We start from the raw sequence: 26973 nt of genomic DNA on the forward strand, positions 1-26973 counted from the left end.
AACAAAGGCTGCTCATGACTAAATGTGCCGGGGTGCTTGTCAGGGCTTAGGCAAACGTAATTACAGGGAGAGGCAAAGCCGCTCTTGCAGCCACACCTGGCCATACAGTAAACAGCACTTTTTCCTGTCGAGCTGGGGGGAGCTGAGAGACAGGGAGGCGACAAACCACAATTTGAATCATTTGGAGAGAAGCTATAAATATAATAATGAGTCATTTGTAAAATATAATTTCATCCAAAAGCCTGGAAAAAAATAGGAAAGAAGTTCTTATGCTATTTCAGGCTAAATTGTTCGAGGGTGTTCTGCCAGAACCTGGGGAGGGGACCCAGCTGCCCACCAAGAGCCAGGCTGGGATTCACATACGGACCTTCCCAAGCTCCCCGCCTCCCACCGAGAGTGCTGCCTGGGACAGTGCCTTCCCCGGGCCCTCGGAGTATGGAATATGCCGAGATGGGAATGCTGCAGACTCTAGCGCTTGCTCTGTGGAGAGCTGGTAAGAATCGTGGACCAGCCAGCCTGACGTCCAGGCTGTGCAACCTCAGAACAGTTTAGGGCAGGCAAACTCTCCCCCAGCCTGGAGGCCCTACCAGCCTTTCATGCTCAGGGTGGCTTTTCTAGTGCTGTTCCAAAGTCTCTTCTAGAACACCGAGAAGACTTAATTCTAGCCCTGGGCCCCAACTTCTCTGGGGGAAGAACGTGGAGCCTTTCTAAAGCTGTGTCTGAGGGAGGGGGCTGAGGTCACACTAGGCTTGGCCCAGGTCACCACTACCGTTCTGGGTAGTTGTGAAGAGCATGTGCTCTGGAACTAGACTTTTCTTAGGTTCAGTTACATCTGGGCCACTTAATATCTGTGTGACCTTAAGAAAGTTACTTAACCTCTCTGGGCTCAGTTACCTCATTTATTAGATGGGTTTAATAATAATTGTACCTTCCTCAAAGGGTTCTTGACAAGATGAAAAGAGTTAATATGGAAACATTTGGAATAGGGCTTGGCATAGTAAGTACTCAATAATGTTAACTAATAAGATTATTATTATTTCTCACTGGGCATCTTGGTACAACAGGAAACCACAGAACAAAGGTACCATGGCATACATCGTTCACCACGGGTGACCGTGGATACATGGGGTCAGATCCCCTGGCTTGTCCTGTTGACCCTGAGCAAACTCTTCAATCTCTGCAGCCAGAGGATCCCCCTTATCCCTCCTTACACCCCTACTTTGCCTCTGAACTGAACTGCAAGTAGGGAGAGGAGACAGGATAGCATTCTACCTACTGGAGTTTGGTTTTGGTTTTGTCTTTTAGAGACAGGGTCTCACTCTGTCACCCAGGCTGGAGGGCAGTGTTGTGATCATAGCTCACTGCAGCCTCTAACTCTTGGGCTCAAGCGATCCTCCCACTTCAGCCTCCCAAGTAGCTGAGACTACAGGCCGCACCACCACACCCAGCTAATTTTTAAACTTTTTTTAGAGATAGGGTCTCACTATGTTGCCCAGGCTGGTCTCAAACTCTTGGCCTCAAGCAATCCTCCTGCCTCGGCCTCCTGAGTCATGGGGATTACAAGTGCAACAAGCCACTATGCCCGTCTTCTACCTACTGTTTAGGGGCCCTAAGTCAGTTGCTACTTTAAAACAACTGAACACATTCTGAGCTCTAACTTCAGCCCCTCCTTCTCTTCCCTCTTCTCCTCCTCCCTTCTTCTCTTCACTTCCCTCCATACTTTCCTGTTCTTTGTGCTACACCTCTCCTCCTTCCTTGTCTTCTAATGCCAGGGCAGAGCTGGGAGAGTGGGATGAGATCAGTGTACTCAAAGCCTCTGTTCCACCCAAACCACCAGGTCCTTTTCCCTTGTTGCTGAGAGTGGCCTTGAAAACCCTCAGTAACACTTCTGCCCTGCCCTTAGGTGCCTGCTACACCCAGGGAGGCCAGAAGAGGTGGACAGAAATAGTCTCCATGTCAATATGCTGCATTTTCCTTTCTCAGAAATCAGAGCACCACAGCCAGCTCTAGCCCAGAGGGAAAGTAAGAGGATGTTTTTGCAGCAGGTGTCCTTTCTCCTGTAACTACTAAACTGTCGCCCCTCACTAAAGAGGATGGCTTTGCCTATGCTGTCCCCACCCCTTGAAGCGAGCTTCCTCCTCTATTGGGATAGGTAACTCTTTTTTCTTCAATAATTCTTTAATGTTATAAAATACTTGCCAGTGTTCACATTTCCCTGAATGATTTTTAATTCTTTTTCCTTTTTTAGTATGTTTGTTTGAAGTAGGAATCTAAACAAGATCTATATATTGTGATTAATTGATATGTCTCCGAAGTCTCTTGTTTATAGTTCTCTCTCTTTGTAAATCTGTCTCTCTCCCCTTGCACTTTTTTTAATGAAAAAAAAAATCTGATTGTTTATCTTACAGAATTTCCCAAATCTGGATTTTTAAAAAAAAATTAAAACACAGTGATATCATTTAACATGTTTCTCTGTCTGTTGTAAAGCCAGTAAATTGATAGTTAGATCCAGTGGCCAGGGTCAGGTTTGGTTATTATTATCTCTTTTTGTTCTTATTTTTTTACAATAGTACTCCACATGGGTGGTATATAACACCTGGCTGCCGCTCTTTTTGTCACATTGTCAGTCATTGTTGATCGTTGCCTATATTCATTAATTCATGAGAGCATACAAAATTTTGTTACTCTGTTCTGTCATTACTTATTCATTTATTAGATAGAATTCCCCATTTCCAGTGCTCTTAAATTGTTGTGTATAGATTCAGATTTCTATCTAGTATAATTTTCCTTCTGTTTGAAGGACTTCTGTCACTGTTTTTTTTTTTTTTTTGAGATGGAGTCTCACTCTGTTGCGCAGACTGGAGTGCAGTGGCGTGATCTTGGCTCACTGCAACCTCCGACTCCCCGGTTCAAGTGATTCTCCTGCCTCAGCCTCCTGAGAAGCTGGGGCTACAGGCATCCACCACCACGCCCAGCTAATTTTTTGTATTTTTAGTAGAGACAGGGTTTCACTGTGTTAGCCAGGATGGTCTCGATCTCCTGACCTCGTGATCCACCCGCCTCGGCCTCCCAAAGTGCTGGGATTATAGGCGTGAGCCACTGCGCCCAGCCATGTCACTGTTTTTTATAATGCAAGTCTTCTGGTGATCCTTGATATTTTAAATGTCTGAAAAAGTTTTTATTTCCCTTTCATTTTTGAAAGCTACTCTTGTTGGGTATAGAATTCTAGGATGACAATTTTTTTTCCTTCAGTATTCAAAAGATGTTACTCCATTGCCTTCTGGCTTTCATTGTTTTCAAAAAGAAGTCTGCAGCCAGGTGCAGTGGCTCATGCCTGTAATCCCAGCACTTTAGAAGGCCAATAAGGGCGGACAACCTGAGGTCAGAAGTTCAAAACCAGCCTGGCCAACATGCCAAAACCCTGTCTCTACTACAAATACAAAAATTAGCTGGGCCTGGTGGCCCACACCTGTAATCCCGGCTACTCAGGAGGCTGAGGCAGGAGAATCACCCAAACCCAGGAGGCAGAGGATGCAGTGAGCCAAAATCGTGCCACTGCACTCCAGCCTAGGCCACAGAATGACAGCAGACTTCTTTTTGTTTTTCTTTTTCTTTTATTTCTTTTCTTTTTTTTTTTTTTTTGAGACAGAGTCTTGCTCTGTCACCCAGGCTGGAGTGCAGTGGCATGATTTCGGCTCACTGCAAGCTCTGCTTCCTGGGTTCACACCATTCTCCTGCTTCAGCCTCCCAAGTAGCTGGGACTACAGGCGCCCGCCACCATGCCTGGCTAACTTCTTGTATTTTTAGTAGAGACAGGGTTTCACCATGTTAGCCAGGATGGTCTCGATCTCCTGACCTCGTGATCTGCCTGCCTTGGCCTCCCAAAGTGATGGGATTACAGGCATGAGGCATGAGCCACCACACCCAGCCTTTTTTTTTTTTTTTTTTTTTTTTGAGATAGAGTCTCACTCTGTGGCCCAGGCTGGAGTGCAGTGGCACAATCTTGGCTCACTGCACCCTCTGCCTCCTGGGTTCAGGTGATTCTCCTGCCTCAGCCTCCCAAGTAGCTGGGATTATAGGCACGTGCCACCAAGCCCAGCTAATTTTTTTTTTTTTTTTTTGAGATGGAGTCTTGCTCTGTCACCCAGGCTGGAGTGCAGTGGCATGATATCGGCTCTGCAACCTCCACCTCTCGAGTTCAAGCAATTCTCTTCCTCAGCCTCCCAAATAGCTGGGATTACAGGCACCTGCCACCACACCTGGATAATTTTTTTTATTTTTAGTAGAGATGGGGTTTCACCATCTTGGCCAGGCTGGTCTTGAACTCCTAACCTCATGATCCACCCACCTTGGCCTCCCAAAGTGCTGGGATTACAGGTGTGAGCCACTGCACCTGGCTAATTTTTTTTTTTTTTTTTTTTTTTTTTTTTTTTGGTATCTTTAGTGGAAACGGTTTCACCATATTGGCCAGGCTGGTCTCAAACTCCTGACTGCGTGATCCCCCCGCCTCAGCCTCCCAAAGTGCTGGGATTACAGGTTTGAGCCACCACACCCGGCCTGCTGTCATTTTTAATGTTCTACCCTTGTACATAGTGTATCCTGTTTTCCTCTAGTTGCTCGTAAGAAATTCTGTTTCACACTGGTTTTAAACAGTTTGGTTATGATGTGTCTTTGTGTAGTTCTCCAGTTTTTTGTGCTAGGGGTTCATTGAGCTTCTTGGATTTGTGGACTTACAGTTTTCATCAAATTTGGAATATATTTGGCCATTATGTCTTCAAATATTTTTCTACTCTCCTCTTTTTCCTGGGACTCCAATTACACAAATACTAGGCCACTTGAAGTGCTCTGCTCTTTTTTGTTTTCCTCAATATTTCTTCCCTGTGTTTCTGTTTGGATAGTCTCTATGACTATAGCTTCAGGTTCATTTGTTTTTGCCTCTGCAGTGTTTACTCTGCTATTGATTTCATCCAGTATATTTTTTATTTCACATTATATTTTTCATTGCTAGAAGTTTAATTTGGATCTTTTTAATATCTTCCATGCCTTTATTTAGCACACTTAATCTTTCTTTTATTTTCTTAAACACATAATAACTGTTTTAATGTCCTTGTCTACTAATGTTCTTTTTCTAACATCTATGTCATTTCTGGGTCTGTTTCTATTGATTGGTTTATTTTCCTTGTTATTGGTCATATTTTCCTCATTATTTGTATGCCTGTATCCAATAATTTTTGACTGGATAGTATACATTGTGAATTTTACCTTGTGGGTGTTGCATATTTTTATATTTCCGTAAATACTCTTGAACTTTGTTCTGAGACACAGTTATTTGGAAACAGATCTTTTCAAGTTTGATTGTGTTTAAACTTTGTTAGTTAGGACCATAATATCCACTAGTTTAGTACTAACTTTGCCCCACTACTGAGATAATACCCTTCTGAGTACTCTGTCTGATGTCTTGTGATTTATGAGGTTTTTCAACTGGCTGGTGAGAACATACACTCCAGGGATTATTTCCTCTGCTCCTTTTGTGTGGTTGTTTCCCTAGACTCAGATACTTTCCTCACATACATGCTCTGATCAGTACTCAGCTGAAGACTCAATGGGACCCTCTGCAGATTTCTGCCTCTCTCTCTTGCTCTCTCTCTCCTCCCACCTCCTGCCCCCCACCCTTATTCTCCTCCTTCATCTGTCTGTAGCTCTCTCCTGTCTGGTACACTGCCCTTAAAACTATAGCTGCCTTGGCCTCCCTGAATTCCCTGTTGCATCTCCTCAGCTCAGAGAGACTACTGGACTCTGCCTGGGTTGCTCCTCTTTGCACAGCAGCCCGGAAACTCTCTCAAGGCAGTAGGATGGAGCAAATGTACAGCTCAGTTCACTTGTTTTCCCTCTCTCAGGGATCACTGTCCTGTGCTGTCTGATATCCAAAACCATTGCTTCATATATTTTATACAACATTTTAATTGCTCCAGGAAGGAGGGTAAAGTCCATCCCTGTTATTGCATCTTGACCAGAAACAGCAGTTGTTCTGGATAACTTCTGCTTAAATTTGTATATTCAGCTCAGGACCTTGCTTTCAGAAGATATCCCTATGCCCCACCATTATCTCCACCAGTGCAGGTTGGAAGCTCTTCTTTAGTGAGCTTATAATACCCTACCTGTGAGTATGATTATCGTTCATGAGTCTCTCTGCAGGGCCACCAAGTTGCTTTCTAGTCTGTGAGTTCATCTGGGGTACAGTTATGTCTACACATCTTTGTATTCTCCCTGGCGTTTTGCATATAGTAGGTGCTGAATTAAATGTTTAGGAGATCTCAGTAAACATAAGATTCAGTTTAAAAAAAAGAAATAAAAAGAAAAGAAAAAGCAAACAAGAAAGAAAAATAGAAAAAAAATAAATGTTTAGGAGAATGACGCCAGGTGCAGTGGCTCATGCCTGTGATCCCAACACTTTGGAAGGCCAAGGCAGGAGGATCACTTGAGACCAGGAGTTTGAGGTCAGCCTGGGCAACAGAGAAAGACCTTGTCTCTACAAAAAAAAAGTGAAAACATTAACTAAGCATGGAGGCATGTGCCGGCAGTCCCTGCTACTCAGGAGGCTGAAGCAGGAGGATCACTTGAGCCAGGAGTTCAAGGCTGCAGTGAGCTGTCACCATGCCAGTGTACTCCATCCTCAGCAATGGAGCAAGACACTTACTTTAAAAAAACAAAAAAACTTTAGGAGAATGAATGGAAAGAAACCCATAGTCACTTGGCCATCACCAGCTATAACTAAACAATGATAAGACCATACCTATAACTGGCATTTACTATTAGACTCACTATAAACTATGGGCACTGACACTGACAGCTGTCTCTGGGCACCTCCCTCATCCTGAGCTGACCTGGCAATGTCCAGATCACTCCCAAGAATGTGACTTTAAATATCCTGACCTTGACAATCCCAAGGCCTTCAATGGAGGGTGTGTGGCACTGAGACATATGAGTCATTCAAGGTGCCAGAAAAGTGTCACTGCTTCACTAAGGCTTTCAGAATACTCCCTGTCCTAAGGTGAGATGGAGGAAAGAAAATAAACGTGGAAAAGCTTAGTAAACACTCTCCCCAGGGTTTGTCACATTCTCTACCTCCCACAGATGTGTCCAGAACTCTCTGACTATACAAGGGACACTGACAGAGGATCCCAGGCACACTCACTGCCAGGTCAGTGTCTGGACAAAGCAATCCTAATAGAGCCAAGGCAGAATCAAACATGATCAAGAAGTAAGGGAGCAGGGACTCAGGGCAAATCAGTTCCTGGAATCATAGTCTGCATACTTCCCAAAACCACCTTGGTTCCAGAAACCCATGCTTTTCAGGTCTGATAGACAAGGCTGTGCTGAGCTCTCAGTCTGGGCCCTACACAGTGCACAGATACTATCAGGACAAAATGAGTCCTGCTGATCATCCCTAGAGAATTTAATACTAGGCCAGGCGCCGTGACTCATGCCTGTAATCCCAGCACTTTGGGAGGCCGAGGCCGGCGGATCACGAGGTCAGGAGTTCGAGACTAGCCTGACCAATGTGGTGAAACCCCGTCTCTACTAAAAATACAAAAACTAAAAACATATATATATATATATATTAGCCAGGTGTGGTGGCATGGGCCTGTAATCCCAGCTACTGGGGAGGCTGAGGCAGGAGAATCGCTTGAACCCAGGAGGCAGAGGTTGCAGTGAGCCGAGATCATACCACTGCACTCCAGCCTGGGCAACAGAGCGAGATTCCGTCTCAAAAAAAAAAAGTAATAATTTCCTTCAATGCAGTGTTTCCCAAAGCGGGGCTCCCTGGCCACCCACATGTGAATCATCAAGGATATTTGTTAATAATGCAGATCCCCAAGCCCAATCCCAGATGGAAGGAATCAGATTCTTTGGGGATGAAGCCCAATAATCTGTATTTGTAATAAACGTCTTCTGTACACAAAAGTGTGAGAACCACTGTTTTAATGTTCACAGAAGACATTAAAGCAGTGGTTCTGTGAAGACAAATTCGTTGTGCTTTGGGACCTGAGAATTATGTTAGGAGTTGAAAAGTCTCCAGCCATTGTCATCTGGGCTTGAAGTTTCTTTGTGGGCTTCAAGTTTATTTGCTTCTGGTTGATTCTATGAGCTAGTATATGAAACCAGAGCTCTTTTTTTCCCCCCCTTGAGACAGAGTTTCATTCTTGTCGCCCAGGCTGGAGTGCAATGGCGTGATCTCGGCTCCCTGCAACCTCCACCTCCCAGGTTCAAGTAATTTTCCTGCCTCAGCCTGTCGAGTAGCTGGGATTACAGGTAGGCGCCACCAAGCCCAGCTAATTTTTGTATTTTTAGTAGAGATGGGGTTTCTCCATGGTGGTCAGTCTGGTCTATAACTCCCGACCTCAGGCGATCCGCCCGCCTCCGCCTCCTAAAGTGCTGAGATTACAGGCGTGAGCCACCGCGCCTGGCCAAAACCAGAGCTCTTTGTGAGACTAGTCTTTGAGTCTGGAGTCTGGCCTGGGTATTTCTTTCACTAAGCAAATAGGTCTTAGTTCTCTTCCCAAATACCCAGCCTTACGTTTAGTCTCAAACTGTACCTTTGAACAACTTGAAGAAACTGCCTGGGAGGCACTCTAAATCTGGTCGTTGCCAATAGGCTGTGTCCCACTTACATCTGTCATGGAAGTTATGGTCACCTTTGTTTTAGGAGGAGTAAAAACCAGGAGGTGCTTGGGAAAGGGCTAGGGATAAGCCATCAACCATATCCCATATCCTATATCCCATATTCCATATCCTATAGCCCACATCCATATCCCACAGTCCATAGCCCATATCCCATATCCCATATCCCACATCCATACCCCACATCTCATATCCCACAGCCCATATCCCATGTCCCATATTCCATATCCCATATCCCACATCCATAGCCCATAGCCCATATCCATATCCCATATCCATATCCCACATCCATAGCCCATAGCCCATATCCATATCCCACATCCATATCCCATATCCCACATCCATATCCCATATTCCATATCCCATATCCCACATCCGTAGCCCATAGCCCATATCCATATCCCACATCCATAGCCCATAGCCCATATCCATATTCCACATCCATATCCCATATCCCACATCCATATCCCATATGGCATAGCCCATATCCCATATCCATATCCCATATCCATATCCCACATCCATATCCCATATCCCACATCCACATCCCATATCCCATATCCATATCCCACATCCATATCCCATAGCCCATATCCATATCCCATATCTCATATCCCATATCCATGTCCCATAGCCCATATTCATATCCCATAGACCATATCCATATCCCATGTCCCATGTCCCATGTTCCATATCCCATATCCCATATCTTGTATCCCATATCCCATATCTCATATCCCATATCCTATACAATGCACTCCCCCATCCCTGCTTCTGTTCATATTAGGTTAGTGCAAAAGTAATTGCAGTTTTGCAATTCTTTTCGATGGCAAGAAACGCAATTACTTTTGCACTAACCTAATACTAACATACCTTGGGACAAAGTTTTCAGGGCTTTCTAGTCCTCTCAGCCATTTTTTTTTTTTTTTTTTTTTTTTTTTTTTTTTACCGTAGGCAGAAAGGGCTTCTCTTATCAAAGCTGTATTTTCTTCCTTCTCTGTTTTAGGGTAAGCTAGTTTGAACATAAGCTTACCCTTTTTTTTTTTTTTTTTTTTTTTTTTTGAGACGGAGTCTCGCTCTGTCACCCAGGCTGGAGGGCAGTGGCATGATCTCAGCTCACTGCAACCTCCACCTCCTGGGTTCAAGAGATTCTCCTGCCTCAGCCTCCCGAGTAGCTGGGATTACAGGTGTGCACCACCATGCTGGCTAATTTTTGTATTTTTCATAGAGATGGGGTTTCACCATGCTAATCAGGCTGGCCTCGAACTCCTGACCTCGTGATCCGCCCACCTTGGTCTCCCAAAGTGCTGGGATTACAGGCGTGAGCCACTGCACCCGGCCAGCAACTTACCTTTTTACAGTACTTTATTAATAGTAACAAGAAGGAGCCAACCCAATCCAACACTCTACATTTTTCTACTAAGTAGTGTACCGCTACAGCCGCAGTAGGCACACAATCTGCACCCCAAGTCACAACAGGAAACTGTATAGCTAATTAGATGGCCAATTTCTCAGCCAAAAATGTAGGGGTTCTTTATCCTTCATCTTACCTCTTTGGTTGGACAATCCCATTTTTAAGGCCTGTCTCTTGAAACACCTTATGGAACTCATTTCTGTATCAGTTAGGAATCTTTAGGTTGCAGTAAACCAATCTCCAATTCAACTGGTTTAAACAATATGGAGAATTTATTGGCTCAATTTACTGTGAAGTCCAGAGGAAGAGGTGGCTTTAAATAAGGCTTGAGGCCAGGCGTGGTGGTCATGCCAATAATCTCAGCAATTTGGGAGGCCAAGGTAGACGGATTGCTTGAGCCCAGGAGTTTGAGACCAGCCTGAGCAACATAGCGAGACCCCGTCTCTACAAAAAAAAATTTTAATTAGCTGGGCACAGTGACATGCATCTGTGGCCCCAGCTACTCAGGAGGCTGAGGAGGGAGGATCACTTGAGCCTTTGAGGTCAAGGCTGCAGTGACTGTAATCACACCACTGCAGTCCAGACTGGGCCACAGAGTAAGACCCTATCTCAAAAAAAAAAAAGTAAAAAGTAAATAAGGCTTGATCCAAAAGTTCATACAATGTTACCATGAAGTCAGTTCCCCACCCTTCTCTCTGCCTTTCATGGCATCATCATGTTTCATATAGTCGTCTTCCAACAGCTCCAGATTTTCCCATAACAGTCATGGCATGGCTATAGCAATTCACACCTTACATCTTCATACTAGTAGCTGCTATAAAAGTCCTGAGACTCACATTCTCTCACTCACTTAAAATGGATCAAGTGCCCATCCCTGAACCAGCCACTGTGGTCAGTGCACTAATTAACTTAGCAATGGTTGGGAAGAAGAGCTCATCACACCCAAATCACATGGTTGAAGATGTGAAATCCTCTAAAGAAAAACCATGACTATGGTAGCAGGCAGGGAACAGACACTGGCCAGGCACCCAACAAGGGGTTTGTAGCCAAATAGCCAAAAATGAGTGTGATCTACTAATTTTTTCCCATACTTTAGTCAAAGTGATCTTACTAAAACTCAGATTCAATCCCATCACCCTCCTGTCTTAAATCTTCAGGCTTCCCATTGCCTTTTGAATAAAGTCAATATTTGTTCATATGGTTGGCAGGGTCCTGTATGATCTGGCCAATCTCTCTTTTCTTCCTCCATCACACTTCAGATAAACTGACCCTTTTCAGTGTCTTAAATTTGCCATGCCCTTTTTGAGCTTTCACACTGGTCTTCCCTGTAACTGAACTTTCATCATACTTCTTTGGCTAATTCCTACTCAGTCCTCAGATTTTAGTTTAAAAGTCACTTCTTCCTGGAAGCTTTCTCTGAGTCCCTAGTACTGAGTCATGTACCCCTCCACAGACTCCACATCACTTCTAATTTTTTTTTTTTTTTTGACAGAGTTTCACTCTGTTGCCCAGGCTGGAGTGCAGTGACATGATCTCAGCTCACTGCAACCTCTGCCTCCTGGGTTCAAGCAATTCTCCTGCCTCAGCCTCCCAAGTAGCTGGGATTACAGGCACGCGCCACCATGCCCAGCTAATTTTTTTTTTTTTTTGTATTTTTAGTACAGACAGGGTTTGCCATGTTGGCCAGCCTGGTCTCGAACTCCTGACCTCAGGTGATCCACCTGCCTCGGCCTCCCAAAGTGTTGGGATTACAGGCGTGAGCTACTGCACCCAGCCTCCAATTTCTTATATATATCATTTTTTAGTGTCATTGGCATTTAATAAAAGATAAGGAGATCATTACCATGGTCCTCAAGAAATGACCACCTGAACCAAAAGCGTGGCTGCAGAGACAAACGAGGGAGACAGGGTGATGAGGGAAACATTTAGAATAACTCCCATGTTTCTGGCCTGATTAATAGGTTAATGACACTGGTGTAATGAATGAGAAGGAGGTTAGATCCTATCAAGCCGTGATGGAGCTGCAGCAGACAACTTTAGGTGTCCTGTACTCTATACCCTCTCTCCCTGCTCAGATTCGGGTGCAGCTGTGGCAGACAGTCCACATGGCTGTCTTTCTGCCTTGGCTGGCTTTCTGCCTTGGGCAGCCCAGAAAAATGCAGGGAGGTTAATATCCCCAGCACAGCGCTCAAGAAATGGGGCGTGAGAGACCATTGAATAAGTGCCCTGGCCTCCTATGCTGCTGGGGGCCAATCTGAGATGCACTCTACTCAGTTCCTTACGGGCCCAGCCAGATCAAGCTTCATTTGCTCACAGTGGTAACCAACTCAATAACATACTCTTTGTGGTTTTTCCTTCTTCCCTGCCTCACTCTTTTTGCTCTAGCACCCTGCTTCCCAGGATCATCTCCAAAATAAACTCCCTGAGCTCAAGTCCAAGTCTCAGTCCCTGCTTTCATCCCAAACAGAAACCATTGAAGACTCTCCGACAGAGAAAATAAGAGGAGAAGCAGGTTGAGGGGCAGCTGGCACCTTAACAGCCACCTGTACTGTGAGAAGCCCACGGGAGAACACAGGGCCATGATGTTGGCAGGGATTTGACCTCTGCTCAACCTACAGAACATTTTCCCTTTATTTGTCACTGTTGATCTCTCTCTTTGACATACTTCACTGACACAATCCTTCCCTGGTCTTCCTCCTACATTCCTGGCTACTACTTTCAGTTTCCTTTGTAAAATAAAGTTGCTAGTGTTGAGGCTGGGTGATGGGTACATAGGAGGTTGTGATAGAATGTTATACTTTTGTGTGTCTTACTCTTTCCAAGATACTTTTTGTTTTTGTTTTTTGTTTTTTGTTCTTTGTTTTTTTTTGAGACAGAGTCTCGCTCTTGCTGCCCAGGCTGGAGTGCAGTGGTGCAATCTCCCTCACCGCAACCTCTGCCTCCTGGGTTCAAGCGATTCTCCAGCCTCAGCCTCCCGAGTAGCTGGGATTACAGGCACTCACCACCACGCCTGGCTAATTTTTTTGTATTTTTAGTAGAGACAGGGTTTCAACATGTTGGCCAGGCTGGTCTCAAACTCCTGACCTCAGGTGATCCACCCACCTTGGCTTCCCAAAGTGCTAGGATTACAGGCATGAGCCACCACACCAGGCCTCCAAAATGCTTTTAAAGAATAACTTTTAGGCCAGGTGTGGTGGCTCATGACTGTAATCCCAGCACTTTGGGAAGCCGAGGCAGGAATTCGATCACCTGAGGTCAGGAGTTCGAGACCAGCCTGGCCAACATGGTGAAACCCCGTCTCTACTAAAAATACAAAAATTACCCAGGCGTAGTGGCGCATGCCTGTAATCCCAGCTACTTGGGAGGCTGAGGCAGGAGAATCGCTTGAACTCGGGAGGCGGAGGTTGCAGTGAGCGGAGACTGTGCCACTGCACTCCAGCCTGGGCAACAGAGTGAGACTCTGTCTCCAAAAAAAAAAAAAAAAGAAGAAGAAGAACTTTTAAATGGGGTTTCTCTTCTCATTTCTTCTTCATCTACCTAATGGTTTTCAAATGTGTGCAGAAGCTTACATAAGTGTCACCTGGGGATCTTGTTCAATGCATGCTCACCTTGCCCTACTTGAATGAGCCCCTACTATTTTTCTGACTTTATCTCCCATCACTCCCTTGTGCCTACATCGCTCCAGCCACACTGGTCTTCCTCCTCTTCCCCAAACACACTGATAAGTCCTCCATGCCTCTATGACCTTTGCACTTGCATAACCACAAATGACAGATACCACTAAATGATCTCTGCTCAAATGTTACCTCCTCAAAGCAGTCATTCTAAAATAGTGTGCATGCACACACACATATACACCCTCTATCACACTGACCTGTTTTATTGTCTGCATAAAACCTGTCACTATCTAAAAATATCTGGCTTACTTACTTGTTTACTTGGATTTTGGCCACTAGCTCCATATTGGCTAGCACTCCTAGAAGGTGAGTTCCTATTTACTGCCCTATCACAACTCTGGGCATATTCAAACAGCTTAATGAATATGTGTTGTGTGGATGAAGAGCTATATGCCTACAGGACTTGGGAGGGAGAGCTGGGGGCATAGACATAGGAGCTGGCATCATTACAACAGTAACAGTGGAAACCATTTCGCAAAACGGTTTGCCCAGTAAGAGTGGGTAGAAGTGAGGAAAACCAGAATAGAATCCAGGAGATCAGCCACAGAGCGGAAAAAGGAAAAGGAGCCTGGGAAGGAAACCAAGAAGCAGCCAGAGAGGCCGGACAAGCGCTGGAGGGAGAACTGCCGTAGAAACCAGGATAGAGAGAGTTCAAAAAGAGGAAGTGGTGGACAGAGCAGGCCAAGATGAAACGTACCCAGTGGATTCTTGTCACTAGGAAGTCACAGGAAACATTCAGTTTTAGTAAAATGAGGGGCAACTGGCAACCAATGAAAGTCTCTGGACAAATGCCTCAGCCTCCTGCCATTTGGAGGGACAATTATAATAATAAGCTCAAAAGTACGCCCTTGGTTGGCTTGTCTTCCTTTCCTGTTTCATTCTCCCCACTCCCTTCTCCCTCCTCCCTTTACCCTGCTCCCTAGAATCCCTTACCACATAAACAATTAGCATTTTAATCTGTCTCAGGCTTTGCAATCCAGGAAATCCAAACTAGAATAGACTAGCTGCATTTCTCACCTGTTTCTGTTTTCCTAGGAGGGAACGAGACTTTCCCTTTACATTTCATCGTCCAAAACTGGTTTGTGTTCCCATGTCTAAACTAATTATAGCCACCAGGGCTAAACTAATTATAGCCATCAGGGAAAGGGATTATTAGCATTCGCCTAGACCAACCATGCTTCATTCCCTGAAGCTGGGCATGCTGGGCATTGATATCAAGCCAGGTCCTGGTTCCATCTCCAAACCATCAAGATTCCCAAGACTGGCTGGCCGCGGTGGCTCACGTCTGTAATCCCAGCACTTTGGGAGGCCGAGGCGGGCGGATCATGAGATCAGGAGATGGAGACCATCCTGGCTATGGTGAAACCCCGTCTCTACTAAAAATACAAAAAATTAGCCGGGTGTGGTGGTGGGTGCCTGTAGTTCCAGCTACTTGGGAGGCTGAGGCAGGAGAATGTCATGAACCCGGGATGCAGAGCTTGCACTGAGCCCAGATGGCGCCACTGCACTCCAGCCTGGGCGACAGAGCAAGACTCTGTCTAGAAAAAAAAAAAAAAAAAAAGGCCGGGCGCGGTGGCTCACGCCTGTAATCCCAGCACTTTGGGAGGCCGAGGCGGGCGGATCACGAGGTCAGGAGATCGAGACCATCCTGGCTAACACGGTGAAACCCCGTCTCTACTAAAAATACAAAAAAATTAGCCGGGCGTGGTAGTGGGCGCCTGTAGTCCCAGCTACTCGGGAGGCTGAGGCAGGAGAATGGCGTGAACCCGGGAGGTGGAGCTTGCAGTGAGCCGAGATCGTGCCACTGCACTCCAGCCTGGGCGACAAAGCAAGACTCCGTCTCAAAAAAAAAAAAAAAAAAAAAGGATCCCCAAGACTAATGAGTACGGAGGCCCCTGGCAAGGATGACACCTCTCAACCTCTACACATACGCCCAACTGCATCCACCACAGCCAAGGACTGCTGTACATTCACCCCTCCCCTCTGCAGAGCACTATGCTGAGTGCTGCCGGCCAGAATGCTAAGATCGTAACATAGGATTTCTAACCTGACGGGGGTGTCATCTGGACACATTACATACACGATATAATGTGAAAACACAGAGGACAGCACAGTGGATTGCAACTCAGAGAGGGAAGACTTAGGGTAGACTCGACTGTGCTGAAGAAACAAAAGGCCCCTCAGATTTATGTGTCTCACACTACATAGTGCCCACAGGTGGACAGGAGATTCTACTCCATGGCACCACGCGCACTCCAGAACCTCCAGCCTGAGAGAACAGCTTTTTTTTGTTTTTTTTTTTTAGATGGAGTTTTGCTCTTACACCCAGGCTGGAATGAAGTGGCATGACCTTGGCTCACTGCAACCTCCGCCCCACCAAAGTTCAAGCAATTCTCCTGCCTCAGCCTCCCGAGTAGCTGGGATTACAGGCATGCACCACCACACCTGCCTAATTTTTGTATTTTTAGTAGAGATGGGGTTTCGCCATGTTGCCCAGGCTGGTCTCGAACTCCTGACCTCAAGTGATTCACCTACCAAAGCCTCCCAAAGTGCTAGGATTACAAGTGTGAGCCACCATGCCAGGTCTGAGAACAGTTTTAATCTGGATGTCACCCATCGCTGAGCCAGAGGGAAAGACAGCTCAAAGGGTTTTGAATTAGCAATTGAATTCTGGAATTCTTGGCCCAGAAGTGAAATGCATGACTTCCACTCACAACCCATTGGCTAAAGCTGGTCACATGGCCCCATCGAACTACAGAGAGCCAGAAAGAGAGATCCTACCATATGCCAGAAGGCAGAGAGGCACAGATATTTAGTGAGCATTGGAAAGACATCTAGAAACCACCAACGAAGAATGACATTTGAACCAAGATTTGAAAAATATTTTAGTCTTCAATAGATGAAGTTAAGGGCCAGGGAGGAGGATCTGCCAGGTAATTATATAAGAGAAGTCACGGAGGCATGAAATGGCCTGGCTGGTATGACCAAAAGCCAGGCTGAATGAGGGGATAGGGATTGGCCTGGGATCCCCATCCCAGGGGATGGGAAAGGAAGGAGGCAGGAAGGCTGAGCCTAACTGTGAAGGGCTTTGAATCACATAATAAGGATTTTGTACTCTACTAGATTATTGGCAATAGAGAGCTACCTAAGAGTTTTCAAGCAGGAAAGCACCATGATCTGATTTGTGTTTTAGGAAGATAACTTTGGCAGCAGAATGGGAAGAAGATTGGATGGGAGACAGATCAAAGGCTGGGAGACTCTAAGAGGCTGTTGCAGTATAGTCCAGGTAGGTGGTAAGAAGAAACTGAAGTGAGGAAGGGGCTGGGAGAATATGAAGGAGGAGGTAGATGGGAGAGACAATTCTAATCTAAAAGGACCACTGCTTCTTTTTTTTTTTTTTTTTACTTTTATGGAAATATTCAAACATGTACAAGAGTAGAGAGAATAGTTTAATGAACCCTCACATACCATCACCCAGCTTGGTTATCCATACATGGCCGATTTTGCTTCACTTCCACCCCTCACTTCACCCCACTAAATTATTTTCAAGCAAATCCCCATGTCATATCATTTAATCTTTAATTTCTTCATTATGTGTTCCAAAAGATAAAAACTTCTCTGGAACATGACTACCATACCATTATCACCCTAAAAATTAGCGATGATTACTTAATGTTATCAAATATCTAGTCAATATCAACGATGATTACTTAATGTTATCAAATATCTAGTCAATATCAAAATGTCCCTGATGGCCTCTTTTATTTTTTCCCAGTTGGTTTGTTTGGATTGGGATCTGAACAAGGTCCTCATATTTCTTTTTTCTTTTCTTTCTTTCTTTTTTTTTTTTTTTTTTTTTTTTTAGAGACAAAGTCTCACTCGGTCACCCAGGCCAGAGTGTAGTAGTGCGATCTCGGCTCACTGCAGTCTGAACCTCCTGGGCACAAGCAATCCTGCTGCCTCAGCCTCTCAACAACCTGGGACCACAGGTGCAAGCCATCACACTCAGCTAATTTTTAACTTTTTTGTAGAGACTTGGGTCTCGCCATGTTGCCCAGGCTGGTCCTGAACTCCTGGTCTCAAGCAATCCTCCCACCTCGGCCTCCCAAAATGCTGGGATTACAGGTGTTAGCCTCCGTGCCCGACTGGCCTTCACATTTCACTTGGCCCTCCCACTTTTTCTCTCTTGTCATTTGTTCATTGAGGATTCTGCGTCATTTGGCCTACAGAATTTCCCAAATTCTGGATTTTGCTGATGAAATCCCCCCACCACCACCACCATTTACCATCCCTATCTTCCTCCTGCATTTCCTGTAAACTGGTGGCTGATTATAAAATTCTTCTCCTTTTTAACAGAAGCAGAGGGAGAAGGAAAGGGGGAAGGGAATTATTTATCAACACCTACTGTGTGCCAGGCACTGTGTGGGTTCTTGTATAAACATGATCTCATTTAATCCTCACTGATACCCTTTGAGGTGAATATTTATTATCACTATTCTTACGGATGAGGAAACTGGGACTCAGAAAATCTAAGTCTCACAAATTGATCTGACAAAACTGGAAAATGAAGGAACCAGGGTTGGAACCTGGCTGTGTTTGACTCCAGAGCCCCTTCTCATTGCACTACACAGCCCTGGAGTGAAAAGGGGCTTGGCACATTAGTGATGGTGCAGGAAGGAGGTCTAGCTAGCCTGAGTCCTGGGACTATTATTCATACTGTTCAGTGTTAATAATACACATTGTGACTTCATATGTGCCAAGTACCTTACATGCATCACGAGGATCTGGACAATGGATGCTTTATTATCCCCATTTTACTGGTGGGGAAACTGAGACAGTGAGGTCCAGAAAGGGCAAGTGGCTTGCTCTGGGCAGTGCAGGTGATCTCACCAGGTTTTGCTCCCAGGTTTGTCTGCCAGTGGAGCCCATGTTTCCACCACTGTCCTACATGGCCTCTCCTCACGAATGGCTCCAACCTCCTGGATGCGATGGATGAAGCCGGGTGCAGAGATGGAAAGAGCAGCCCAACTTTCCTAACTGGAGGACTGAAGCGAGAGCTCTCACTGTCGGCCTAGTGTGGATTGACTCCTTTCCACCACATTCCCCAACCAAGGACAGTCTATACCAAGCTCACGGCACTGAGGCGCTGGGGGAGGGCCAGCCCACACCTAGCCCCGTCAATCTTGGTGGCATGGACTCCCTCCTAAAGCTTTCTCAGGAGGCCCCATTTCCTACTGCAGCGGGGCAAGAATTCAGGAGGAGCCCACTCAAAGGGGAGACAGAGGCAGTGCTCCCTGTGAGCAGCTCTTCCTCCCCAGAGCTGTCATGGACAATTGGAGAGAAAAACCGGGACATTCTCCCCCACCAGGATATTTTGTATGCTTTGCACTTACTGCTGCGTTCCCTTCATCTAAAAGCTCTAAAATTTCAAATAAAAAGGTACAATGAAAGCAGCAGCAGGATAAATAGCCACAGTGATCTGAGCTGAAACCCTGGAAGCTTTATTCACATCTTTAGAAAAACTCTGAAGGCTCCTAGTAGCAGCTGCAGTACAAAGCCTCACACTTTAATTCTAAGGCTGCCAGAAATAGGTCTGTCAGGCCTGAAATATCACTGCATTTCATTACTCTTAAATGTGCATTACCATCTCTGCTTCATTACCAGCTGGGGGGTATTCTCCGGATCAACTTCGGAGAGCACCAGGGATCTGGGACATATGGGGAAGGGCAGAGGACAGAGTTGGGTCTAGAACACCCGGATGGGCAGGAAGACCTAGTGGGCTTAAAGATCACACCGAAGCCCACAGGAGCGGAGGATCCATGTTCCCAGCAGAGGAAGGCAAGCTGCACTCTCCAAGTCTGATGTCACCCACTTGGGCGGTGAAGCCAGTAGGAGATGGGAGAGGCAGCGGCAGGACTGCTGGGGCGGTGGAGAGGACAATTTTTAAGCACGGAATAGGGCTTGTGGAAGCAATGGGTAAAGGGCCGGGGCTTTCGAGCCCAGCAGCAGGTAGGAACTGGTCAAAGGGAAATTAGGCCATCAAGGCCTGGGGAAATCACAGGCACAAAGCAGCCACTGCAAAATCCTGGAGGGAGACGGCTGCTGGAGGTTTGGAAGTTTGGAGCCTGGAGCAATCTGCATGTTTATAATAAAACTGACACTCAGGGCAGCTCTGAATAATTCAGTAGGCACTGTGATCTCGTTACAGTGCATGTCCCTGGGGTACAAAGGGAGAGGGGCTGGCTCGGCCCAGCCTGGCTGCCGCCACCAGGCTCCCTGAAAGGGCGTGACAGATGGGCTGACACCAGCCACCACCCAGTCACGCTTCGCACGGTGATTGGTTTTCAAAGGAGGACAGGGTTTGTGAATGGAGCCAGCTTGTTGCTTGCTGCCTTCAAATGGATGCTGCTGGGTCGCGTGGCCAGCCGGGCCCCCTTGTGAATGGGGCATCGCCAGTGGGTGGTGAACGAGCCAGAGATGACTCCCCGCTCCCCTCGCCTGTCATTGCTGAAGCTAAGATGGAGGGAAAGGGGAGCAGGGCCCCTGACCCCTTCTCTCTGCTGACGGGCTTAACCCTCCATTGGTCCTTCTCTGCTCTAACCCTGCATCAGTGAGAATTACGTTCAGGCGCATATACCAAAAAACAAAAACAAAAAGTTAAAACAAATGGGAGTATCTTTTTCTCTCATGTAAACAAATCCAAAGATAACTAGTACAGACCTAGTTTGTGAGCTCCACCACCATCAGAGACCTAGGCCCCTTTCCCCTCACTGCCCTGCCATCCTCAGTCCTCAGCATGCTAGTCCTGGTCCTACGTGACTGCTCAAGCTCCAACATCATGTCCACATTCCAGCCATTAAGAAAAGAAGATGGGAAGAAGCCTCCCAGGGTGCATGCTAGTCACTGAAATTTCCCAGAAGCTGCCACACACGCAATAGATAACAATTTAGTTACATGGCTACACTTAGCTGCAGGAGAGGTTGGGAAATGTATGCTTGTCTTATATGGCCATTTGTTTGTTGGGAGACAATGCTCCATTATTCTATTCCATTTCTACACATCTTGCAAGTGAGGCATTGACTGTCCTTTGTTCCACATTATCATTTTCAGGATATAGTGGACAGCCTTGGAAGATCTACAATGTCTCCCTCCCAAAGGGGCAGGCATGCTGCCCCTTATAAAATATACATGGACCGGCCGGGCGCGGAGGCTCACGCCTGTAATCCCAGCACTTTGGGAGGCCGAGGCCGGCGGATCACGAAGTCAGGAGATCGAGACCATCCTGGATAACACGGTGAAACCCTGTCTCTACTAAAAAGACAAAAAAATAGCCAGGCATTGTGGCAGGCGCCTGTAGTCCCAGCTGCTCGGGAGGCTGAGGCAGGAGAATGGCGTGAACCCGGGAGGCGGAGTTTGCAGTGAGCCGAGATCGCGCCACTGCACTCCAGCCTGGGCGACAAAACGAGACTCCGTCTCAAAAAAAAAAAAAAAAAAAAAAGTGTATATATATATATATATACATACATGGACCATTCTAAAAGATCTGGGTTCCCTAAGTTCAGGGTTCCTGTCTTGAAATGCAATCCACTGTGTGTGCAGGCATCACCAGGCCCTTTCTGCAAAATCCTGTGGGAATTAGGGCTGATACTCTTGCTACTGCTGTTGCTGTGAATAATAAACTGTCCTTCATCTCTGACCTAGGAGTCTGGGCTTCTATCACAAGCTATGACACTGGTGGGCTAATTTGTTAGCTTGTAAGTAGGATAAAATCTCAGACCCTTTACAGTTCCTGACAGTGTTCAGCTAAGCATCGGGGTTTCTGCAGGAGTAGTTACTAGAAATCTACCATAGGCTTCTTCCCAGCTACTTGAGTTGGCCATACAGGTGTTTCCAGGTATCTGGACCCCTCCCACAACCAAACAGAAGGGATTACCTTCAGGTAAAACTCTAGTCACTTCCAAAATTATAGCAGGTCTCAAAATGCCTAAAGACAGTAGGAGTCGGCCAGGCACAGTGGCTCACACCTATAATTCCAGCACTTTGAGAGGCCAAGATAGGAGGATCACTTGAGCCCAGGAGTTCAAGACTAGCCTGGGCAAAATAGGGAGACCCTGTCTCTTCCAAACAAACAAACAAAAAAAAAAGAAAGAAAATTAGCTAGGCATGGTGGCACATGCCTATAGTCCTAGCTTCTCAGGAAGCTGAGGTGGGAGGATCACTTGAGCTCAGGAGGTTGAGGCCGCAGTGAGCCATGATTATACCACTGTACTCCAGCCTGGGTGACAGGGTAAGACCCTATCTCAATTTAAAAATAAAAAGTAAAAAAAAAGACAGGGAGGTCATGCACCTGCTTACCTCCTTAGCTCTGAGTGTTCTCTAAAGAACCCCATGGACTTCCTTGTCTCCATCCAGTAGGACCAGGTGCAGGCCTTGGGATCCGGATTTATACCAGGTGCTACCAGAGCCAGCAGGCAGACCCAGCAGGAATCCCTTAATAGCATTCTCAGGATATCCAGGGCTCGAGGTGTTTCCTGGGCCATCAGGACAAGGACAGGGAGGTCAATCCAGTGCCAGGGACTCTGCCTCCTGCCTCATTGCCAAGGGGGGAGACTCTACACAGTGAAATCTGGATTACATACTAAAAGGCTTCAAACCCCTAAATGCAAGATGATGGCCCAGACTGAATCCTGAAACACAAAAAGGACAGGAGTGGAAACATGTGAAATCCAAATAAAGTCTGTAGTTTGGTTAATAGCATTGTTCCAATGTTAATTCTTCATTTTGACAAACGTACCATGGTTAGGTAAGATACTAATTTTGGGGGAAGCGGGGTGAAGAGTACATGGGAATTCTCTACACTATTGTTGCAACTTTTATGTACATCTAACAATTTTCCAAAATAAAAAGTATACTAAAATAAAATAAAGCTAAAAAAATTCAAGACCTAAGCTCAAGATTTAAGAGGCAGGAAAAGAAAAATATGAAGGGTGGGGCATGGTGGTGCATGCCTGTAATCCCAGCACTTTGGGAGGCTGAGGCAGGCAGATCACTTGAGTCCAGGAGTTCAATACCAGCCTGGCCAGCATGGTGAAACCCTGTTTCTACTAAAAATAAAAAAATTAGCCTGGCATGGCACGCACCTGTAGTCCCATCTACTCAAAGACTAAGGTGGGAGAATCGCTTGAACCCGGGAGTCAGAGGTTGCAGTGAGCCGAGATCGTGCCACTGCACTCCAGGCTGGGGGACAGAACAAGACTCTGTCTCAAATATGTATGTATATGTGTGTGTGTGTGTGTGTGTGTATATGTATGTATACATATATATGTGTGTATATGTATGTATACATACATATATGTGTGTATACATATGTATGTATACATACATATATATGTGTATACACATATGTAATGTATACATACATATATATGTGTATACACATACGTATGTATATGTATGTATGTATGTATATGCATGTATACGTATATATGTATGCATACATATATATACACATACACACACACACACACACACATGATTATTGTAAGTGTTTAAATTCAAAGAGCTGGGTTAGGTTAGGACCCCTCTTCTGGAGTTCACTATAAACTGTCCTCTTCATCGACAAAGAATTTCCAGGATTGGAGTAAAAATGGAAGCAAAGGAGCTCTCTGTATAGAGCGTCAGAGTGGGCGGTCAACCCGGACTAACGCCAACATCAAGGTCGGGTGAGGCCTGGCACCCGCTTGGTCTTTGGGCAATCCCGCCGGCGCTGCAGGAAGGGCAGGCTGGGGTCTGGGCTCTGCGGCCCCCCTCTCCGAGCTCGGCTCCCCGGGGAGGGCCTGGCGGCCGCGCTCCACTCAAACCCGGGGCGCTGCCAGAGGCCCCGGACACTCGGGCCGCGCCCCGCGAGGGCCCCAGCGCTAGCGGCCCCCCCTTGCCCGGCCAGCCGCCCTCAGAGGAAAAGCTGTTGCTCAACCCGGAGGAATGCGGGGCCGGCGCTCCGGCGTGGGAAGCGCGGGAGACTGCACGGCCGGCGGCGGCCGCAAACTTCGCCCCTTTGGACACTGCGGCTCCGGGCGGGAAAAGAGGGGCGGCCCCAGGCCGGGCCCCCAGCCCGGAGGTGGCCCAGCCAGAGCTCCCAACTTCGGGGCCGTTTAAAAACGGCGGCAGACGCAGGCCCGAGGGCCGAGGCAAGAACCTCCCACGGAAAGCTCCAAGGAGGCGGGGATTTCTGCCTCACTGTTGTGTTCGTGATTGATCTGCGGCTCCTGAAGAGTGTCTTGAACGTAGTAGGCGCTCAGTAAACGTTTTTGAAAGAATAACATAATCCCTCCCGGCCTCAGTTTCCTCCCGTCTACAGGAAGGGTTTGATCTCGGAGGGCCCTATCAACTCCGAAATTCTAGGATGCTGAGATTAAATACCATGTGTACTGCTGTGGTTTTGCTTTTAGTTTTTCGGGGACATTTTTAGTGCTACCCTTTATGATGTGCCAGGAGTGAATTTGACACCAGATGGCTTTTTTTTTTTTTTCTTAATAAGAAAGAAGACAAAGGGAGGGAGAAAAAATATTTTCCAACTGGCAGTGCTGACAGCATTTTGGAAAAGAATCCAGGGAGGCAAAGAGGAGCTGTTTCAGCCTGATTCTGCCTCCTCCTGCACACTCTGCCACCCTGGCCTCCACCATAATCGAGGTAGATCTGAGTGGAGCTTTTTATGGATGAGGCAAAGGGAGCATCATTACAGAAGACTCCACCCCGAGTTAGCACTTGCTTTGTCCTCTGTGGCAGTCACAGCGAACTGGCCCCTGAGCCGCATGGTGGTGGATTCCAGCTATAGGCAGGGCTCTGGCTAAAGGCTGGGTCTGGTGTTAATTAGAAGAACAGAGAGACACCTGGCAAATCAAAAGCTGGCGCTCCCTGCCTGGGGAACATTCAGGAAAAATAGCCAAAGTGGCAGTGCCTCTTCTGGAATTCCTCTTCTCTGGGATCCCAACTCCCTCTCATGGAAAGGCAGGGTGGAGAAGGGTTCCTTGCTCAAAATGACCTCTAGCTGAGTTTTTAATATGTCATGGCGCAGGGAAGCGAAATTCCTAGAATAAGACAATTTGGCAGTGTGCACAGGGGTGCAGACCAGGGATGCTGCAGGCAGTCTGCTTGGGTTCAAATCGTGGCTCCACTACTTACTAGTTGTTTGATAAGGATAAGTGACTTTATCTTTCTGTACCTTAGTCTCTCCAACTGTAAAATGGAATAATTAAAATTCCCACCAAAGGCAATTGTTGTGTGGACTGAATTAGATAATACAAGAAAATTGCCAGTGGTCTGCCTCTTCAAACAGACACTGGCACAAGGCAAGCACTCAATATTTTCTTATTTAAGTGACAGGACCCCCAAAACTAGAACCTTGCGCTGGACAGGTCTCAAAATGGCTGCCTGTGAAGAGCCCCACTGTGGTACTATCAAATTTGGGCAAAGAAGTCTCCATCCAGCTGACAGGTCCCTCCCTCTTCCTTCACATCCCCAGGAAACTGGAGGAAGGCCACACACGATGAGCAGAAATTATGTGTCAGGCTCCAACTTGATGGATCACCTCCAAAGGGATCTTGGAGGGAAGAAGGGAGTAGTGGGCAAGGAGAAGAGGACTGTTGGTGCCAGTTTGGGAGGCTGGGACTAATGCAGTAGATGGTATATAAACCAGTGCACTGTATACCATAGGTGGCTTGTGATGGCCACCCATGGTCTATACCTCTGTTGAATGTCTTTGATTTTCTACTGATAAATTGTTTCAGATGCAGTGTTCTCGAATTTGACCAGCAAACTCCTTGAGGCCAAGTCTTGTCTTTCTGTCATGGTATCCACCCGACACAAACATGTCAAAGATGCTACTCACAAAGTTAAGACTTCACAGGCGCTTATTGACTGGATGAGATGTTAAACAGGGGAGCAGACTGGAATTCCAGACTGCATGGGCAAGGGGAGACAGAGGCAGCTGGGCATGTAAGGATCAGAGGTGTGACTCATCTGCTGGCCCCAAGTATCCTCCCTCAAACCCACAGTAGAAAATCAAGTAGCAGATCTATTTATCAGTAGAAAATCAAGGACATCCAGCCGAATTATAGACCATAGGTGGCCAGCACAAGCCACCTATGGTATATAATGCACTCCAAATATTCCACTCAAACCTCTCCAGCTTCCAGAAAGTCAGCAACACCAGGGTTCCCAACCTGTCCTGCCACAGGGGAGGTGATATCCATGCCAGCCCTGGGAAAATATATCTCTCCAGCTGCTCTGTCACTCCTGGCCTGCAGGAGCCTCCAAGGCAAACTTTGCTGCCATTTCTTTCCCTTTTCTGAATGGACATTGGACTTCCATTGCTGTAGTCAGGACAGAGCCCGCAGTTGCCCTGAGATGTCTTCTGGAGTCCTCCTAAGTTTCTTCATGTGGCTGGCCCATCCCTGTACCCCCCAGGCTATGTAACCTGCAGCAGGTGCATTACATGAATGTTCAGTAAATATTAAAGTGAACTGAAGGCCCCCCTCGGTGGCTCACGCCTGTAATCCCAGCACTTTGGGAGGCCGAGGTGGGCGGATCTCCTCTTCTTCAGAGGAGACTTTCTTGACCATCTTCTATCAAAATTAACTGCCCCCCGCCCCGCCAAATTACTTCCCACTATCTTATCCTGTTTATTTTGTTACTTACATGTTCATTGTCTCTCTACCCCACCCAGACTGAAAGTTTCCCTAAGAGCAGGGACCTCGTATTTCTGTCCATCACTGTATCCCACCCCCTTTCACAGTGCCTGGCATATGGCAAGTGTCTGCTTGATGAGCGGTGGCCTCCTTCTCCCTGAGTTAGTCCCCTTCTCTCTAGCATTTTCAATCAGTTCTTTTCTATTAGGTAATTCTTCTGCCTTCAAAAATGCATCAGCTCCTTTATTTTGCAAACTGTTTTCATTTCACCCTTTAGCCATCAGCTTATTTTCCCATCTTTTGCCCCACCTGCTACCCAGGAAAAATAGCTAGCCTTCATGTGTCAGAACTTTTCAACTGAAAGCACAGAAGACCAACTAAAAGCACCTTACACAATGGGCAAGTATATTATTTTTTAGAGGCAGAGAGCATTAATTCCACCTTTAATAAAGTCAGCTTCTCTGTGATTCTTTCCGAAAGCCCTGGCCTAGCGGGCTTCCCCTTGTGTGTCCTT

General features: G+C 46.5%; 1 long non-coding RNA gene across 3 annotated transcripts; it reads left to right on the forward strand.

Annotated features, from left to right (window-relative positions):
• The first annotated feature begins 254 nt into the window (after positions 1-254).
• LOC129526057 (uncharacterized) lies at positions 255-19226 on the forward strand. Of its 3 annotated transcripts, XR_010129319.1 has the most exons (4): positions 255-493; positions 8216-8313; positions 16967-17059; positions 18680-19226. It is a non-coding gene; the product is annotated as an uncharacterized lncRNA (long non-coding RNA). The 3 variants fall into 3 exon arrangements; XR_008670650.2 differs by lacking the exon at positions 8216-8313; XR_010129318.1 differs by lacking the exons at positions 255-493; positions 8216-8313 and adding an exon at positions 13600-14079.
• The last annotated feature ends 7747 nt before the right edge of the window (positions 19227-26973 follow it).

This window comes from Gorilla gorilla, chromosome 10 (assembly GCF_029281585.2).
Source record: "Gorilla gorilla gorilla isolate KB3781 chromosome 10, NHGRI_mGorGor1-v2.1_pri, whole genome shotgun sequence".
NCBI lineage: Eukaryota > Metazoa > Chordata > Mammalia > Primates > Hominidae > Gorilla > Gorilla gorilla.